Source organism: Syngnathus floridae, chromosome 2 (genome assembly GCF_059516105.1).
Source record: "Syngnathus floridae isolate MCC-2025c chromosome 2, RoL_Sflo_1.0, whole genome shotgun sequence".
Taxonomy (NCBI): domain Eukaryota; kingdom Metazoa; phylum Chordata; class Actinopteri; order Syngnathiformes; family Syngnathidae; genus Syngnathus; species Syngnathus floridae.
Genome location: NC_142414.1, coordinates 11,209,167 through 11,230,599, shown reverse-complemented (window position 1 = coordinate 11,230,599; position 21,433 = coordinate 11,209,167). Strand labels below are relative to the sequence as shown.

At 40.2% G+C, this 21,433-nt stretch overlaps 1 protein-coding gene across 3 annotated transcripts in view; it reads right to left on the bottom strand.

The window, feature by feature from the left end:
* The window catches only part of LOC148401744 (synaptotagmin-2-like), a 42,498-nt gene extending 23,684 nt beyond the window's left edge, over positions 1 to 18,814 (bottom strand). Inside the window, exons 1-2 of one of the 3 annotated variants that reach the window (XM_088359037.1) lie at positions 18,650 to 18,814; positions 18,512 to 18,562 (exon numbers count right to left, since the gene is read on the bottom strand). The gene's annotated coding sequence lies outside the window, so the exon portion shown is untranslated. Of the gene's footprint in view, positions 1 to 18,511 lie in introns of all 3 variants that reach the window. The other 2 variants (XM_088359054.1, XM_088359027.1) reach the window with 2 other exon arrangements.
* Between the last annotated feature and the right edge of the window lie 2,619 nt (positions 18,815 to 21,433).

Sequence of the window (21,433 nt, the reverse complement as noted above, 5' to 3'; positions counted from 1 at the left end):
CAAATGCTCATATTTGATGGTGTCTGACACTTTGAGAGAGTGGTGTTCTCTTCGCGAATGTACTATCTGGGTTATCACTGCACCAGGCAGATGGCAGACAGCCTGAAAGACGTTGTGTGGGTGAGCGGTTTGCTAATTACTGTCAAAGTTTTGGATCCAGTGGCCCATGGTGGCAGTGGGTGGGGTTATGGCCCAGCGTAATGTTATGGCCAACAAACATGGCATTTTATGGATGACATTTTGAATGCACAGAGATACCTGACAGTCATTTGTGACAATCATCTCATGTTGCAGCATACACACCTCCATGTTGCAATGATCTGTACACAATTCCTGGAAGCTTAAAACATCCCAGTTCTTGCATGGCAAGTAAACTCACCGGACATACTCTTTTGGTGTATATGGGAGAAGATTCCATTTACCTACAGTATATAACTTTACGCTGACTATTTTCTGACCTTCCCAGACATTTCTTATAGAAAAACCACATTTTAGAGTGTCATTTTATTGTTTGAGAGACATACACCTTTTGTGTGCATAGAAAATTCAACTTGTGAAAAATGTGAGCAGAAACAAAAAAACGTTCTACTAGTTTTGTTCAACGTATTAACAGTAATTGAAAATTGGTTGTATGAGATTGTGCACATGCCTATACATAGAAAAAGATCTTATTCTCTTGTAGCGTGAAGACAAGCAGATCGGTCTGTCCAGGAAAGATTATATTGATCCATGCAACATCCTGGGCAATGCTGGGTAAACCCAAGCGGCTCAGCAGTGGCACATTTCCCAGGAGACATAACCCTAGCTCACAGACTGATAGCGATACTGTATGTCATGACCAGTATGAAGGTTTCCACTTTCGTAGATCTTCACCACTGTCTGTTACGGAAAGCAAATAATCTTATAATCATAATTTTATTGTGTAAGCCTTGAACTAAGCCGGCCATAGCAAGCGGGTTCAGAGCAAGTGAGAATACATTTTATATACTAAGGCATATGAGTTGTAAAAAGTAATTGTGGAGTGTGGAACACTTCAAATGGAAGCCACTGTAATGCTGTGACATTTGTTGTTGTACCAAACATTAAATGCTATATCATATGCTCCTGGTGTGATGTGTTTTAACAGCCTGACAGGGTCCTTATGTCACATAAACCCTCCAAACAGAAAATGGAATAAAGGAGGAGGAACGGCAGGGAAAATAGATAATTCAAGCTGTGATAAAATACACAGAGCAGACATGCCCAGGCAGACGAGAGAATCTACTGTTATCGACTCAACCCTCAAGATTGATTCTCTAAATATGAAGCAGTGGAGTGTTGTTCTAGCTGGAAATCTGTGAATGCTATACTTCAGTATGTGAGCCAGATATCAATAGTGGATAAGATGTGGCTCTCTGCATGTGACTGGCTGTTGTTGAAATGTAAGAAAATGCAACAATGCAATGCTTTCTTTAGTTGTGATGGCTCTACACAATTTAAAAAAAAAATATATATATATATATATATATATATATATATACATACACACAATGAGAGGAAAATTCATTTCGAAATCCCAGTAACCCAAAGGTTAAATAGCCTTCTCAAAGGAATCGTGTTTGAACTCACAGGGTCACATACAGAAAAAGGTCCCAAATATCTAATGGTGCTTAATATTGTAACCAAGAGTACCCTAAGGCATGTGAACTCAGTAGCCACGAATGATCAATGCTCATAATAAGAAAAAGGCGCAATGGGCTGAAACATGGTTAATGATTATAGAAGTTCTGCTAATATAAAAGCAGAGTCCATCCTTCTTTGCACGGTGGCTGTCTACAGGAGTTTATTGGCTTGACGTTGCCCAATTCCATCACTCATGGAAATGACTTTGATAAATCATTTGAGTGCTCGAGTGTGCAGGTGATGAAGGTAACACACACACACACAAAACCCAATCTTACAGTAAACTATGTTGTACACTTATCCGGTGCAGACACACCTTTGTCTCCTATGGTCCCTACCAACTGCCGCCGGTTTGGACTGGTGCAAAAAAAAATCAGCCCTGTCAATTTTGTTTTTGGATACCTCCTCATTGGCGAGTAATGTATGTTGGATGTATGATGGAAAGTATTTTCCAATTATCCCTATTTATATGTATGTATTGGGTAAAAATGGATTGTCATGACTCATGAGCAAAAACTATTATAAATGAACGTGGTAAGACAGTCTTCTAATTGTGTTGGGGGTACAGTTTCCCTGTGGCGTTTATGACCACAGCAAATTAGGAAATTAGATTGCATCTGTGCATAAGAAGGAGGAATCTGGGAAGAGGGTCAAATCCTGTCATGGGAGACCACTGCTCTCTTCTGTCTGTGAGTCAGCTCTGTACACTCAAGGGCATCACAAATGAATTTGTTGAATGTATAAATAGATATTTCACAAGAACAGAATGTTTAGAGATTCGCAGAATGTTTATTTATTGAGGCACATTCAGTGAGTTTCAATGACACGTGATTGTCAAAAACAAAAAACAAACGCACATACCGATGGTGAGTTAGCCAGCGGGACCGAGGCTTTTAGTCGGCACGCAGGAAGGCCAGAAAGGCGAGCAAGATGGATGATATTCCTTCCACAGAGGATGGAGGCTTGTAACAGTGCAGTGATGTGTGCCCTCATAAAGAGGACGGTCACAACAATGACACTGGACTAAAATGATGAACTGAAGAATATCCCCTTCCTCCCCCCACCCTACTTCTCTCGCGACCTTTAAGTTCGCATGCTGCACAGTGTTGTGCCACACAGAGGTTCCACACGGTCACACACACAAGATCTGTGCTAGTGGAACACTTTCGGCAAAATGTTAAATATTGAAGGAATGGCTGGAGGTATTCACAATGAAAAAGTTGCCAGTCCGACATCCTGCAAAGGAAATACAGTGTTCATGTTGGACTAAAAGGAGCAGCTTTATTGAATCAGCAGTCAAATTGCTGCTGTTATTTCTTAACTTGGGGTTATTGTTTTGTTTTTTTGTTTTGTTTTTCCACATGGCTTTCCTTACGTGTGGCCACTGGTAGAATCGGAGTCGGTTATTGCAAACATTTGTGTTGCAAAATAAAAGATGGCAAAAAAGACAAAGAAGAAGGTGAAAAAGAAGAAGAAGACTATAGAGCTAGTAATTGTGTGGCTTCTCTCATTAAAACTGGAGATTGGTTTGTTACAAACATCCAGCCATATAATATAATATAATATAATATAATATAATATAATATAATATAATATAATATAATATAATATAATATAATATAATATAATATAATATAATATAATATAATATAATAGTTCAACCTACTGCCCAAAATCAGCTGGAATAAGCTCCAGCACGCCTGTGAACCTCCTGAGGTTCAGAAAATTGATAATAATAATAATGATAATAATAACCATCATCATCATCATATCTTCTCAACAGTCAAGATTACTAAGAAGAATATTCCCAAAATGTCGCATAGAAAGTATGAACATTAATTATACTTCAACACCAGAGGAGCGTTTACTGTAAGTTTAAAACATTACATTACTACGTCTTCTGAGTTTTTTTATATTCCTTCAACGATAGTTCACTATGTTTTAGGTCACATCTTTAAAAACACCAACAACATATTGTCAAAGTGTCCAGAAGCTATCTACTTGCTTGTAGATAGCTTGTAAATGTTTGCTGCCACAAGGGGACATATTTTATAATGAGCCCAATTCAACTGTTCCTGTGCAGAATCTTGGCTCTCTTCTTCATGTTGGTAAACCATTAATTTCATGACTCGCTGGGCTTAATTGCTTCATTGTGATTGTCACTTGAAATACATCCAAGGGCGTAGATAAGTAAGTTCAATTTGTGCATGCCAAGACAAGAAATCAGCTAGCACTATTGAAAAGTATCAATTGCCTGAAGGTTTATCTGTTAGGTCTGTTGAGTTCTTTTTTTCTTGTCAGATCCCCCCGGGCATCACAGACAACCTTAAATGCAGTGGTCTAAAAAAGAATGAAGAAAATAACCAACCCTAGTAAAGTATTTAAGATAAGTACAGTAGGATTCGGGCATATACTGTCCAGAGCAAAAGAAGGTAGGGTTCACAAAACCAGGTAAATTGCATTATTTCACCATAAATACATAGCAAACCAAGCAGTCCAAAACGGGACGACAAGTATTGTGTAAGCAAGATAGAACAGCATAAGACGGAGGCAAATGAGCTTCTGTAAGAATTGATAACGTCACTGTGATCACCAGAGGTTATGGAAGAAAAACTACACTACAGTCTATTTATAGAGCATTAGTGAGACAGAGAAACACTCGGGGGCATCATTGTTTGATTTTGCAGCATCTTCTCTGATAGTGGACATTACTCGTAATAGTCTGCGACTACATAAAATGACAGTGGAAACAAAAGGTAATGATCCTCGGAGGATCTTGCTGAGACTGAAAGCAGCATTGATAAAAATATAAAACAGTTCCTGTGGATTCTGGGAGAATAATATTACCAAATAGACACAAGACAGGTGTGGCTCTGACACGTGACATACCTGCAGTCCTCCAGAGAAATGCTGGGAAAATGTCAGCGGGATTCGTCTGCATTCAGCTGAGCGTCGGCTGTGACAGCAGTTTTAACGCTCCTTTACAATGGAACACTCTCATGAGAATGACTGCTGCATTTTTTTTTTATATCAAAAGGTCAAACAGAAAACATTTCCAACCAATATTGCTTTTAAATAAATGCCTGCCATGAAGAAAAATCGTAGTCACGACAGATGGTATAATATTTGGCATGTAGAGTATGCTATTAAAGCTACTTCAAAAATCTCATCTCACATAATGAGGAAAAATATAGAGTCCAAAACATGGCTTGGAAAATTGTAAATTGGCTTCATGACAGGGGCGACTGGCTCTGATTCGCTGATTCCCAGATACAATCAGGTAAAATGGAATTGCTTGGTTACCATAATTGGATCGTTCCCCTTCCTATTTGTGATGCTAAAAGACACTGATCAATTTACTGGAGAAGCCAAATGAAATTTAATGAAAGCGCTTGATATCCATTACTAGCCCTTGTGTGAACGACTCAAAATGAACACTGCAAAACTCAAGCACAAGGTCATGAAAAGTACGCATAGAACAATTCATCCACGTGTGAAATCCTTGTTAATTAATAATTAAAGTGTGTCTGGTCGAGGAGATGTCATTTTCTAATAATCCACCACAACATCAGATTCTTAAGCTTATGTGGTTTGTAGGTCAGATGATGATAAATGAAATTGTATCACCTATGTGCAATCCCAGATCAACTGCCCGCAACCACCGGGCCATTTGATAGCGGGCCTCACAAAGAGACTGAATAAAAATATTTGAGTGCGCATCAGGAGTCTGAAGGCAATTCAATTTTGAAAAATGGACGTATCTGTCTGGTCCTGATATAATACAAAAAAAAAATACGACAGAAAAGACCAAATGAAGAAAAACCTACTGCTTCCAAGTAATTATCTGCATTTAAAAGACAATAGCAGCAGTCCAATTTACAATACAGGTTTATCACGACAGATGTTTCTCACACAGTAAGCGCATGCTGTGTAATATGTGGTGACAACAATGAAGCCTTCAAAACTGATATCATACTTCTGTTTTCAATATCCTGAAGCTGGATTTTCTCTAATGACAGCAACCTAAACAAAATTACAGAGTCGACTGGACATAGAGTGAGTGACACACTTTGGATGTCATTGTCTCTCATTAGCCCAAGATGAGACCGGCTTGTTGAAAAGAAATAAACACACGGCTCCCTCTAATTACGACTCACTACGTTCAGCGTAATGGCGAGTTGGATTTGTTGTCCTGATCTTTAATACTGATGGATCAGCCAGAACTTGTTTCATGTTGGGTTAGCACAAACGTCACAACTAATGTTAGTGGAGAGTGCTTAAAATGATTCTACCCACTATTTCCCTGAGGCACTTGCCATTGTTAAGTATATATTCCCCTAGCAAAAACAATAAGTCAGACACATGGGAATGACTGCTATTGAGTTTGATTATTTTACTTCTTGGTTCATTCTGAGGTAGTACAAAGAGCCCTATGTGTATTATTAGTACTAAAGATGTTTGTCCAACTCTTCTTCAGTCATTACAGGTCCATTTCTGCCCATGCCACATACTGGTGGCAGCTGAAAACATATCTAGTCAAATATTTGTATTTAAATATTGAATCATATGCAGACTTGACTAGTTTAGTTTTGCAGAATGCCTTGCACATATATCATTCATGACTTTTTGAAGGTGTATACAAAAGGTGTTTTTCTGGGCAGTGCTTTTATCCACACAATAAACGTTTGGATTGCCTGCATTAACTTTTATGCTGCGAATGTGTGTTGCTTCTTAAATGAAACCATAAAGTGCCATGCTTCAAATGACAGGGCCTCTCAATTCTTCACCAAGATTACTGTTCAGCTTCTCAGCCAGCACTTGAATTTCTTTAGCCCCTCGGGACCCCCATGTTGTCTTTTTCTCTTTCTCTGGCTCTGTCTGCATCTGTCTCTACGACACGTGGCTCTCCGTGACAGTTTCCCCTGCCCTGGCAGGGAAAAGGATTTGTGTGTGTGTGTGTTGGGAGAAGGGGTAGACCACAAGACACTAGTGCGGATCCTCTGCAGTGTTAATATGAGCACGAGGAAATGTGCACGTGTGAGAGTGGGTGTTTTCCAAATGGGAGGGATGTGGCCCAAATTTAATCTCTCTATTGTGACGACGATGAGTTGGGGTGGGGGGGTGGGGGGGCGTGCTTGCTGAAATCCCACTGGCAGTGCTGCAATGCAGGGGTTTAACATGGAGCCAGGAGGCAGCTAGGCGAACACATTTAAGAAGCACGCCCTGTCATAATTTTACACACATGCATAAATATGGACATGTATGTGGGCTAATAATAGCTCATTTGTTCTGCGTATTAAAGGTAAGCTGGGGATCTATAGCTTAATCGAGTCAATTCAAGATATACATAAGTATTAGAAATGTTAAACAAACAACTAATTGTACTGTTAGTCTGACGAGCCTCCTAGAGTGTCGTGCGTGAGCTAAAGAGCATAATGGTCGTTGCCAACATGACAGATTGTTGACTGTGGGAGTCTTTTACAGTCAGCACAAACCAACAATTGATGACACTTCTTTTACACGCTGATACACACAGTACTGACACAAGAGATAAAGTCTTAAAGAGCACTTGTCCGACTTTTGCAATCACGATAGTGGCTATGGTTACGGGAAGAGCAGTAACCCATACGTGACTTCTTCTGTATACATTTTCATGATAGTGTTGAATGCGATCCTATCATTCCAAAGCAGCTAAAAGGATGCAGAATGTTGCGTGAGCACTCCTACTTCCATCACATGTCCCTGTATCCTTGATGTTCCATCATTACCAAGTCAATTTTCTCTTTCGCCATGGTGCATAATTAGAGTTTAGAAAGTATTGAAATGTGAACCACAATGTCAACAACCGTCGATGTATGCGTTTTGATGGCGCTGAATAAGAACTTATTTGTAGCCCCAAAGCACAGCTGCCAAATCAGGTTAATACACGATACAGGGCAGCCCCATGCCGTGCGCAAGACCTATTTGTTTTTTGTGGTGCACATTAGACAGGCTACCTAGGCATCATTTGAATTTGAGTGATTTTAGTTCCACTTCCTCATTTGGATTCTGGTTCTAAACGATTTTCAAGTCTGATTATTTCAGGGGGTAGGGTTATGCACTTTGAAGCAATGGTGTCCAAACTGTGGCAATCCAATTTTTAGCGGCCTCATTGCATTGACTAAAATGAATATTTGACAAGGGCCTGCATTGTAATGAAGTAATTACTTTCTATACTGGCCGGCAACAAAGGAGAAGAGAACAAGAAATTTGTTCTCATATTTTGCCTCCTTGTTTTCAACCAATCCCTCAGTAGTTAGTAGTATTAGTATTAGTAGTATCAGTAGTATTCACTCATTCAGTAGAGCCACTCGCCACCCCCAACATCCCAAAAATTACAATGGTCATCATATTTTTACTACTGATGAGGTTATAATGATAATAATAATGATGATGATGATAATAATAATACATTTTCATTTACTGTATATGTTACCTAATCCCACTAGTTTAAACACGGTATTCAGATTTATATTTTGTTTGTGGATTAGGAATTAAGCAGAGAACTCCATCTCAGATGGCTGCCATTTTGTCCAGTACTGCCATCTGCTGTGGACTGAAATTGACGGCACTAAGAACTCAAAAAGTGGGGGTGGGCCACCCATGCCAGGGGCTCAAGTTCATCACTGGGCACCGTTATAGCCCCAAAACGTCCAAACGACCGAGAATGAGTAAAAGAGAATAACGCCTGCATGATTGATCCAGAAGGCTTTGCTGGTTGTATTTGAGATAAATGTCATTTTCTTTATCAGACTTACCTTGAGACCTGTATACTTTGGCCTAGTTCGTTGTTAGTTGTGAAGTAGGCTTTTCTGCGTATTTTAATACTATTAATATGAATATCATTTCCAAGATATAGTGCTTATATTCATTCCCCGCTCAATGAGAATCACTATGGAATCAGATAGATAAGCACTATCATCACTATTCCAGTAATGGAATCTAAAACTCAATTTTTCCTTCTAACAATTCCCATGCCTACCAAGGTTATTGCAGTTAACAAAAGCTAATTAATTAACTAAAACTAAAATTGGGGAAAAAAATATTTAGCAAATAAAAAATAAAATTGAAGCTAAATTAAAAAGTTTTGAAGACATAAAAACAATTGATCACATGTTCTCATTGTTACATTCAAGACTATCTGTTAGGGCACTTGACAACAACTTTTAAGACAAAGATGTTCATTCATCCCTCTGTTCCTTCAAGCTGTTGTTCCATGCAAAACTGGCAAAACAATCCATTAAACAACAAACATCCGTTAGTTAAATGCCGTAAAAAGCTAATAAAAATTAGCACCAAAGTTATGGTAAGTTATAAACCTTCAAACAACAAGCATGGAGCAATACAGAGTTGTATGTACATATATATATATATGTATATATATATCCTTTGTATGATAACTAGTTGCATAGAGTTTATAATCCTAAAAGAACCATGTTTTTGAAATTAAGGCAAAGACCAATGCAAATGAGCCAGAACCCTAAAGCCCACATAACAGCTTTCCTTGTCTGTAATGCAAACAAGTTGGAGGAAATCAATAAACAGCCAGGAGTCTAACATTACATACCGTATAATGTCAAATTGATTGCAGTAATGCCCTTTTTCTTCAGAGTGTCTGACGCAACATAATCAATCGCATAGGCTACCATGGTCTACTGTACATGTAGTGGTTAGAAAAGACCCTACATCGACTCTACCGGTTTTTTTCCAAGATTTTTCTCTAAGGTGTTTCAAAACAGAAGCAATTTTATGACGTACGTTAGTATAATAAAATACAAAGAGGTATTGGGATAGCATAATCATCACTGCCACTGTTTTGTGATTGTCCAGCCGTCCATTTCCAACACCACTTATCCTGTTTGGGGTCACGGGGAGTACTGGAGTCTATCCCAGTTGACTTTGGGCAAAAGTCAGATGACACCCTTGACTGGTTGCCGGTCAATCATAATCTGAGCACATATAGAGACGGATAAGCATGCAAGTGACACATCAGCAAGCCTCCAAACAGCGTTCCACCTTAGGATGAGGCCAGAAAGGGACACAAAGGAGCCGCAAGAGGGACTTTCTTTTGGCTCTGCATAATTTGGCCAAAGGTATTGTAGGACAAATGACAAGCCGCAAGTGACGAGCCAAGCGTCTCCTCGTGGGGGTCGTTCAACCTTCACGTTGTCCGAGAAATCCATCACGAGGCCCAAATATGGGAAAGCACGGCGCCACCGGTCCAACGCAAATTGAGGGTGACAGCTCACTCCTCATGATGAGCTACACTTGTGCCACATTAAAAGTGACTCTTGTTGTTGCATAATTATGTCGGTCTCAGTGCATTAACGGCTTTCTGTCTCTCACACTGCATGAGCCACAACATGCTGGATTTAATTACAAATACTTGTGGCTTTAATAGGTTGTTTAATTTCCACCATGATTGCCCACATACTTTGTAGATGACAACTGTAGTCACTCTGTTCCTTAAAGGACTGGTTACTTTTGAACCTTATGAATTAAGAGCGTTCTTCTACGTGAGCTGACCTACACCGTTGCAATATTTCATTCATATCTGCTGTACAGTAGACAGAGATGCGTTTTCAATTAAGCACTCATTAAGTCCTAAATTAGGCAATGCCCTCTGAAGCATACGAGCACAGGGAAGAGGGTAGAAAGGTAACGTAATGCAATTTAATGCACACATGCCTCCCTGATTTAAATTCAAACACATTAAGCACATTTCTTTGATTTACTGTCTCAGCTGAAAGTGTTTCAGATGCCTTAAAAACATGACACTTTGTAGCATATATTTTTCTGGGGTGCTTTATGTCCAGTGCTGCAGAATTAATGCAGTGCAAAAGGAATGAGGCAATGTTTCGGTGATAAATGGGAGGTTATGCTTTAAGGATGCTGCCACAACACCCGGTCCCACATCCGAGTGCGTTATCACCTGCCCTCCTGTAGCCTCGGAATCTGAGCGCGGCATCACGGATCAATGAAGCGAAGCGAAGAGAAGACAAGAGCAATCAATGCTTTTGGGAACGTAACTGTGTTTCTGCAAAAAAATACTACACAGAAAAATACTGCTGTCTTTTATTAATGACAAACACTAAATCTTGCTTAGTCCCAGGCTGAAAAGTGAGAATTGGTTATCATGATCTTCTGGCCTAGAATGATATTATCTCTTATCCTTGTGATAAAAAGCTACATTCAGTGTATAGCAAACAATTTAAGAAGAAAGTTAAACGATGATTATTGCGTGCGACAGTTTAATCAACACCAACCTAAATGCTTTACAGTCGTTAGACAGGTGTAGACCTGTTCGTCATAAAAAAAAAAAAAAACAGGAGATGAGCTCTGAATTGCTGTATTGTGAAAGTCCATCATATATTTTATAATTAGTTGAAAACACAACCCATTGCAATGAATGCCACTCATTCAACAATTGATTAAGGGTGTCCTGTTCAAAAAAATCCATCACCAAACCCACTCAAATTAAAACTGTCTCCTTTAAGAGGCATTTTAATTATAACAATTAGTATTATTTTATTCAGAATCATTCATTAGTGTCAGTAGTTTCCAAATGAGTGTTTTCCCTCCCAAATGATTATTCTACCATTAAATACTGGCTCCTTAATTGACAGGCAATTAGAGAATTTGTCATCCATTCCCAAAGCTTTGTAATGACACAATACAACTAACAAATGGCAATATATAGTAATTACTCTTGATCTCACGGGTGAGACCAAACCAGAGGTACCAGCAATCCATCCAAACAAGTCCCATCCATAGAGGAATGTGAAAGAATTTTTGTAAAATCCATCACAAACTCAGGCATAGAGTCCAACATGAATTAGTGTGCACGTGTGTGTGCGCGCGTGTGTGTGCATGCATGCATGCATGCGTAAGCAGTAAACAACATTAAGGAGAGTGTGCCTCACTTGCAGCACCTCCATTTCTGGCCAAATTTACACTGTCGGAGCCATTCTCTTGCAGAATATTGGCTTGCTATCACAGTGACAAAAACAACTATACTACCCAACTATGTAGTTCATCCAACAGAGCTTTCATTTTATATTTTGCAGCAGCAAACCAAGAAACATGTCAAAAAGAAATTTTCCTCATCATTTATCGCACCACTGGTGGTTATCAGCTACCGTAAGCTTATTCTTTCATCAACTCATCATCACTTCTTTAGTAAGCCGAAGCGGATGAAAGTTAATGCCCTGACAATCAAAACGCACACAAACTTGACAAAAAAAATCACTCTTTTCGCACCATGCAGCGAGTGAAATCCTGGGTAATCAGGTGAAAGTTTCGCAGATATTGAGGAGAAGAAGGGTTGCCAGACAGAAGATCACCCCTAGCAATGCAGCGGTAAATCACCAAACAGAGCACCATCTGCTGCTTGTCAGAACATTGGAACATTGATCTTTAAGCTTAAGTTGAGTCTCGATGTGAATCAGAGCTCTAGCGCAGATGAAATGCTGGTGAAAAAAATGATGCCATTGTCGTACGTGCCTCCAGAAGCTGGCCAAGCCATGCCAGAACAAAAACGCTAAACGTTTGGGGTCCCTGGCTTTACTGTATTATATTTTCGAATCATATTTGACAAAGTAATTTCCCAGAATGTAGCCAGTGTGATGTTCCTATATGCATCCTTCCCCAAAGGAAATGAAATATTTAATTGGGCGCTGCAGTTTTGCATTAAAAAATGTAATTATTGAAGCACACGCATGTGCTCATGATTATCCCTTTCCTGTTTTTTTTGGTCCTTAGTATTCATTTGGTGTTCAAAGCTGAACCTTCTCTTGAGACAAAATGTTCTGTATTTAATAATGCAAGAGCTTCTTTCTTTGGCTAAGGGCTGGCTGACATTCTACTAATCGTTGACAGAGCCATGGATTCAGCTTTCACAGTGCTTCACTTGTTTAATAGAACATCAGTTAAGTGAGCTCTCCATGGTACCTTCGAGAAGATTTGATCTAACCTGACTAATGATCTGTGTCTGACAAAGACATAATAGCTTCTATCCCTTCATTATTAGCTATCTGGATGTTTGCTGTTGCACAGGAGTACGACTGAGACTGCTGATACGTCAACAAACAAGAACTTGTGGTTACCTTCTTATTCTTCACTTAAGTCATCTTGTCTCTTTCACTCAGTGATCCTTAAGCAAGCTTATTACGTGCTGGGTTTATTTTCTTTTTGTTTGCGTGTGCAGAGGACAATTGGACAAAAAAGACTGCAAGGCTGCTGATGTAATGAGTGAAGAGAAACATCTTCAAAAGGACATTGTGTGATTAAACGTAGGTGATCTAAACCCTGAGTTGACAAACAAAACAAATCAATGTTATGACTGCAAAGCCTTCTGGGACTTAGCTCAAAGTACATATTGAGTCTGCCAAACATGCAAATTTGTCACACTGCTTTTTTGTGTGTTCTGGAACTGGGGAAAAATAATCAAATAAAAAAATCACAAACGTTATCGCAGCAAATAGTGTTTATTCAGCAATGGCATTTTGGAGCCAGTCACAAGAAGGATTTATGTCATAGTATTTACAAAACTCAGTTCAGTGTGGTATTTTGCTTGCTTCTGGGGATCAGAGCAGTGTAATAATTGTCTGGCGCATACCGGTTTATAAAATTGACTTTGTCTATTTTGTTGGCCAGCGACCTCTCGTTCCTCATAATGATCGATGGAAGAATCTCTTTTTATTCTCAATCTCTAGAGAAATCTCTCTTTTATTTCCACTTTTTTCCTGTTCTTTCATATCTTTTAGCACAACCAAAAAAGATGTAGGTGAGTGACTATAAGAGCCCTTATATATTTTTTCCTTGCGTATGATGTGTCCTTCACCAGCACTGTGGCCTTTACGTATTCAAAAAGAAAAGAAGCGGGATTCATGCTGAGCACCTTCTCAATATATCTTCTTTTTCCAATCAGTGACCTATACCGGCATCCACGGCGGTTCGCTAATGGAAAAAAGGAGACCATACAGCCATTTGGTTTCAGATCAAATAAAAGCGTCATAGCTCACAGATGCTCGTGGGTTCCCAGCAAACAACATTACAAAATAATTACTTTTGTAGAATAGTTTCAATGAGACGTTTACCAATCACTAAATTCCAATTGAATAAAAGGAAATTTAAAACGGGCAGGTAACCTGTCAGTGCACTGGTGGTAGGCCAAAGGAATTTCCATGAATGCTGCTTTTGAATTGAATTTATTCAGCCAGCATTAATTGTGGACAAAATTGAAAAGATACCAATGAAAGCTTTTCTTGCTGTGTGTAAAAGGCCTTTTAGAAGCTTCCTCAGGACAAGGACAAACCCGCACACTTGACAATAAACTTGTGTTGTTCTTTCACATAAAAATCGGCACATTCTTAGGTCGAAACATTGAAACACCCCCTTTCAATTTATGCAAGGCTTCGCTGACTGGATGTCTGAAGGGGTCGAGCCTTGATCTGATGAGGTTAGGTGATAGAGATGAAAGCAATGCATCACAATGTAAAGGGTGCCTGCTAAGTAATATAGCTGAGGAGAAGAAGCCATCTCTGAGCTCTGACAGCACTGACAGGTAGCACACTCATACATATCAAAGTCTGAAAACATCTCATACAGCCACAATAGGATATATTTATTCAGATTTAAGAGTGAGGGCCTCTCCTTCCCACATGCATGCACCTGAGCACATTAGTGGGCACATTGCTTGAAGAGCTTCTTATAACCAGCCACTCTTGTAAACAGCACAGAACAACCTAGATTCTGTAAAGAAAACGACTAAATATAACACTATGCTGCAGAGGCAAGCCACACCTCCTCCTCACTGATGGTCCACCTCAGCTGGGTGAGTTGTACCAGATGCGTCAGGCTATAAGGTGTTTGGATACAAATTAGATGATTAACTGAGTTGCAGGAGCATTGAAGAATTTGGCCCTGATACCAGGCTCATTGGGGTGACTAGCTAGGAGGGCCAAGGGACCAGATGGGACGGAGACACGAGATAGAAAGGAAAGCTGGTGTAGCCCCGGTCTGGCAGCGATATTTCTCTGTGTGTGCTCACACCGCTGCGATAGGAAACAACAAACTGGTTCTGCTCGAGCAGTATTGCAGCTGCTTGCTCTTCATGGGAAGTTATCACTGCCTGTAGCTCCGCCCCCAAACATTAATTATGCAGCTCAATGCAGCACTCCCAAACCCTGCAGCTCTTCTGCACACTATCCTCAACTGATTCCTCCCTCTCTCTCGCTCCATACATTATGAACACATTAAATTTGAACATCTGATGCATTTGAATTTGCTGCAATGGCTGATTGAAACTTTCATTTGTGCAACTTATACATTTCTATACAGAGTAAAATAAGCCATGTTTTGTAAAAAGAAACTGACGATTAAATATTTAAATATTCAAAGTAAATATTTAAATATTTAAATGAAATATATAAATATTTTAAAATGTAAATAGTAAAATATTATTATTATTATTATTACTGATGTTTTTATTTAAATATTCAAATATTCAAATATTTTAGCATTTAAACATTTATATATTTAGATAATAATTATAATAATAATAGTAATAATTTTTTTTCAAGTTGGCCTTTTAGGTAATGCGTGCTCCGCCCCTTCTCACTCCATCATCTTCGTAGATAATCCTTCTGGAAATTAAACCATATCCTCCTTCTGCTGTGATTAACTAGCTCCATCTATTTTTGCTTTTTTTCCCCCCCCTTCAGGCATGCTGTTGCTTTAGTGCAAATCATTGGCAAACAAAGTGTGATGCATTGTACTTAATGTCCCTTAACAACATCTCCCCGGCGATGCGCATTAGACTTAAGTCAATTGGCAACTTCTAAGAGCGGCAAACGCGACTGGACTTTGAGCAGATAAAGTCCACACGACGTGATGTGAGCCAGTCACATCCGTAAATAGAGGGAAAGCAGAAAGGAGATATAACGAGGGAAGCTCTCACGCAGCGCACGGCCGTCGTTCCGCCCCCGGGCAGGCAGTTGGATGCAAACGTGGCAGCTGATTAAGGAAGCGGAAACAAAATCTCAGCCGTTTCCTCGAGCTTTGACATGATTATGATTCATTTCACGTCATGCATGTGTTTTGTGCGCATCCATTGGTGCGTTCTTGCCCTGCCAAAAACTGTACAATTAATCCTACAGAACTTCAAGCATTTGTGCGTAAGCCGTCCAGGAATAGTGCCTGACTTGAAATAAAATAAACCGCTATTTTTCATACAAGCCCTCCTGTGATGAGGGTCGCCGTGGATCATTATTTCTAATTTGCTACACCGGATTTTCCTATCAAAATGTCAAATTAATAGCCTGTTTTGAAAGGGTTAATGTTGTTTGCAGGGCATTTGGAGCGCGTTCAATAAATTGCCTGTCCGTGTTTGCAAAGATGTCACCTCTGGAACAAAAGCAAACTGTGAGGCAGATGTTGCTAATGAGAAAAACATGTCCAGGGAAGGTGGGGATCATTCAGCTGGTATTGGGTGAAAGTGTTACACGCTTACATAATCGTGGGGGTGGGGGGGTGCGCTACTCCCGTTTACAACATGACAAAGCGCTAACGGGCTTTTCTTAAAATAAAATTAAAATAAGCAAAAAAGAACAGTGGTGGCTATTTTCAAATGGACTCTTCGTGAGATTCCTGCAGCAGGAAGCCTGCTACGCTGTGCATCTCTGCTGCTGCAGGGGTCTCTTCAGCGCATGGAACCGGATGGCGAGCAGAGAACGCAGCGGGGGCTGGGCACCGCAATGTGCTGCAGTGCTCCGAGCTCCGCTCTGCACACCCACTCTCTACTCTGCCTTTGAACATGTCTTCCATCTCTCTCGCTGTACCTCTCGCATACATTCGCGTTCCCTTCTGCTTTAACCCCTCTCACGTTATTTGATGTTTTTGTCATATTTTCTCAACACCCTGAATGCTTTTAAGCATCCCCGACTACTGTGCACAAATAGCCTAACAATACTATGTTTATGGGTGTATGAATAGCATATTCCTGCCTCCACGTCAAGGTCTTTTAAAATAATGTGCACATCCAGAATAGGCATTTCCTTTCTTTTCACTTCAATGTTTTGCCCCCATTTAAAAGCTTTTATGTTTCCAACTGGAGAGCATCTCGCTGACTTCATGCTGACCTCACCACCATTTTCCAGGATGAACTAGCCTTGTCAGAACATTTCAAACACACTCTTTTGTTTTAATGTGCATAACTCTTTATTTTGCTCTAACAATATAATATGCATGCTACTGTTATTTCAGCATATATTTTGTCTGTTCTTACTCTTCACTTTTGTCTAAAACTTTGTAAAACCAAATATTATAGCCGCCTTGAATTGCAGTAAATCACAGATGTTTAAAGCATCTTGTTGGAGGCATGCCGATTTTTACAAAGCATGCTAATTCAAGGGATCAGTGAGGGGTCTCATCTCCCTATCCCATTATGATCATTGCCATGTGTGCTAGCCTCTGCATCTTCTCAACCATGAGATTTAAAAAAGAGCGATGGCCCCACCGGTGTCAATTCAGTGAGCGAGTGTTTGGCATATTTTGTCAAGTGTTTGCACACAAGTGCTAGCGCTCAAACACACAGCACACGCAATACACAAGTTGCTAGGTGGAAGTTAAATTTTGCTGCGGCAGAACATTTTGGATGATTACAGGATGAGTGTGAAAAGGTGTTGGAACATTCTGTGATGAATAAGGCAAGCAAAAACAGTCCAGGGGTCTCAAGCTTGGAGCATGCGGGTACATGCTGTGTGAGCTTGAGAAAAAAAAAAAAAAAAAAGGTGCATAAATAATTAAATGTTTTGTCCGCGTGAAAGATGGATGTGTTAAACCAACTGCAATTTCAAACCAGTAAGAAAATGCAAAGAGAAATTAGCTCATGTGATTTCAATGGTGCTGTCCATGGTGCTGAAACTGGATACGCTCTCCTCCCCGCAGATAAATTATTCATAGACAATTCAAACAGCCTTCAGATCCTGCTTTTATGATACATCCGACTCTGGAATGTGTTATTCTAATATCATCACGTAAACACAGTACACTTTAACCCTAAATCTATAAAATACAAAAAGTCGATCCACCCTCCCCCTCCCAGTTCTACAGCAGGACATCTGTAGAGATTGTGTCTGAGAAACCACACAGTGCCCACTGCTGGACAGTGTCCAATCTTCAAGATGACATGTTCGTGACAAGCCATCAAGGTCAGAAATCAGAAACCTACAAAGATGCTATAACAACACCCAGAATGGCCCCAGACAATGATAAAAGTAATCCCCTGTATGCAGAAAACAGTGCTCTCTTGTGTTGACAGTTCAGACGTTTTGTGGCAGATATACAAACAAATCATTAAATATATGCCACACACAGCACAGCATCACACTTATGAACATGCAACCTGTCTTTTATCTCCAATACCATGTTGAACTTAACCGCAGTCCCAAACAGGCTTTGAGAAAAAAATAATTTTCGAAAGCAATTGCTACTTTCGACCCCTATGCCTCAAACTGGCACTGATGAGGCAGCTCGAATCAGGATGTAAGGTGGATACTGCAGCACCAGAGAACCGTGTGCACAGAAACTTGCCTCGCAGCATCAGGGAGTCCCACACTAACCCCCCACCCCCACCACCACCAACCTCTCGCCCGCCTTTCCCTCCTGCTTCTCTTCATTGACTTTATTCTGAAAATGTCAAGTGTTGTTTTTAAAACACCCATCCATACAGCAACAAACTGAAACAGTGAAGAAGTTGAAAAAGTAAACGATGGTGCTGTCATAAAGAAAAAGCAAAAGAGCCGCTTACCTTTTAATGCTGCTTGCTTTCCAGTTGACACAGAGCTCTTCTCCACAGACACTTTGAGATAGAGAGAAAAACAATCAGTCCGCTTACTTTCTCTTAATTCCACTTTGACAGAGTCTTAACACAGCCTCATAAACACACCTTTGCTCTGCCCTGCTGTTAACTACACACACACATAGAGTGCACCCCGAGACCGGAGCACCCAAATTGATAAAGATCTGCTCAGGGGAGGGATACAAACTACACACACACTCACACACTGCAGTTTTTTTTTCCTTTCTCTTGCCCACTCGCTCTGCTGCTTTTTTCCCCTGCTGTCTTTGCCTGCACTGCCTCCTGATTGGCCAAGCTGCTCTTCAATAACATAAGCTCTGTTCATTAGTTGGAATGGGGCACCTCCCGCCCAGATCACCCCCCCTCCCTTTTTTTTTTTTTTTTTGCCTTAGAGCATGTGGGGAAGAATGCTGAGCTCTGCAATTTTATGCGCATAGAGGAAAGAAAAAAAGCAATGGAGGACAAGCGAGGTGGGGGCTGGACGGCTGGGAGAGGCATAGTGGTGGGACTTTCAGGAGTGGCGGGGGATGGAGACTGACCGAGTGGGCTACAGCGGGACAGGCTAAATGCATCGCGGGGACAAAGAGAGGGCAGAGTTGGATGTCGAGCAGCACCAGCTGCAGCATGTAGAGGGAGATTTCCCCAGCGCTCACTGCAGCTATAAACTCTGCTGCAGTGTGCAGCCTGATTGCCAGGCAAGGAGGGAGGGGGGGTGTGGGGTCGGCTGCAGTAATGCCTAACTAGTCATCCAGTGAGCCTGGCGGTGTACGATGGGTTGAGAAGTGGAGCCAGCGTGTAGAGCAGTTAATGCCTTCTCCCTATGAATTATTGAAGGTGCCCCACAGCAGAGTGGGCGTGCCGCAGCCAGCAAAGTACCCAGATTGTTCCTCACAATCACACTCTGGTTTCAAAATATCATCTAAGATGTACAGAAATATCAAATTATTCATTGGACCCTCTTGACTTGACCTACTAAAAATGTTCGTAATCATACCAAATGCACAGTTTGCCCTCATTTGCACAACAGGGCAAAATAAATGTTACGAGGATATATATATATTATAAAGACTAGATGGTTTATGCACGCTTTGAGACAATCTGAAGCAGCGTCGCTACAGGGTGGCCATTTTGACACAGAGCTGGTCGATTAAACATCACATTATAGTCAATATATATTTAATATAACTGTAGAATACTCAACACAACTGATGTTCGAACGGCTTGTGTTGTCAAGTAAACATCAGAGATGTAGTTATTGACACAAACAACTATCGGCTTCAAAAATTCAGCACAGCTCAGCGCAAAAAAACAGTCCTCTGTTGTAAGATGGCTGACTAGTGGATCCTTAAGCCATCTAGCTTTTTCTATAGAAATTTGCGGTTAGGTGCACTAATCCCGAGTCCTCGCCTCTTTTTCTTAACTCACATCTGTCGGTACCGCCATTGTGTCCCAGATGCATTAAAGTACAATGCTCAGGTAGCTCAATAATGAAGCATACTCAAACCATCTGCAGCAGTGACAATGAGCACTTAAATGATGCCCACACGGTCATGCGAATATGATGTTTGTTCAACGAACAAAGAGAACAACCTGGTCAGTCAATGTGTAAATAAAGAGAAATCTGATATCTGGGCCTAGAGTCGTATTCTGGGAAAAAAAACAAAAACAATGTGATGCTGAAACACAAAGCACCTACAGCAGAGAAAATTGTTGGTTTTGATTTGGCAATATCTTTGGTATAATGTGTATTATTTGTGTCACTTGCACTGTAGCTGAAAGGGGAGATATTGGGAGGAACAGGTGGAGTTTTTTAAATGGATGCATATATTGGTCATAAAATGTTGTCTTAAAATCTTAATCACAACAATAAACAAACTGTGTCTGCTTAAAGTAACACCACATAAACAATTATATGTTCTTATATTTTCTTTGGGTTTTTTTTTTAAATAGAATGTGAAGAAACTGGTTGGCTACATCTTCCGCTACCAAACATTTAAAGTTGCATGGAGCTGGAAAAAAGGTTACAGAAGTCTTTAGAAAGTCTTGACATTCAGCAGTTCACAGTTGAACAAATTAGGGGTCATCTTGGAATTTGAGCCCATATGAACTATGTTGGAGAAAAATTTAGCTTTTCTGGGTGAGTACCGACACTGTGGGCAGGTTTAGTATGTTACTCTTAGCAAAGCGCAAGCATGATCATCAACTAAGATTAGCTAAGCTATGTATGAGTCTATCAGTCCTCATTAAAGAGGAAATTGTGTGAAATTTATGAATAACTCACGTACTCATGGCCAAATACAATATTTTGTGATTTTTTTGTAGAAATCTGTTGAGGCAGAGAAAGGTTTACTGTAAAGTTGTACTGGAGTTTGAAGTTTTTTTTTTAAAACCAGATTTTTGACAGATGATAGGACAGTTGTATTTGTAAAACTTTATCATCCCCCGCAGTTTCTCATTTTTCCCTGAGAGCTATTTTTGGCCAGGTCATGGTATTATAGTCAGTGCTCACATTTTTGCTTGATTTGAAAGTGTATTCGAGTGTGTGTGTGTTTTTGTCAAACGGCAGCTGTGGAGGGCAGAAATAAGGTAGCATACATTGTCTTGGAGGAATCACCCTGTACTTCACAGAAACAGTCAATGTTGATAACACATAGTAAATGAGTAACTTTTTAAATCGAGTGATACCATTTAAACTTCTTATCGCACTTTCAGTTTCGAAATGATTCAGATGATCTGACTCACATCCTCAGCACGTGACAAGCAGGAGCTGTTAAACTGTTTATAAACTTCACAAGTCCACGTGCATGGACACACGCACGTAAACACACACACACACGCACGCACACACACACGCAAACACACACGATCATC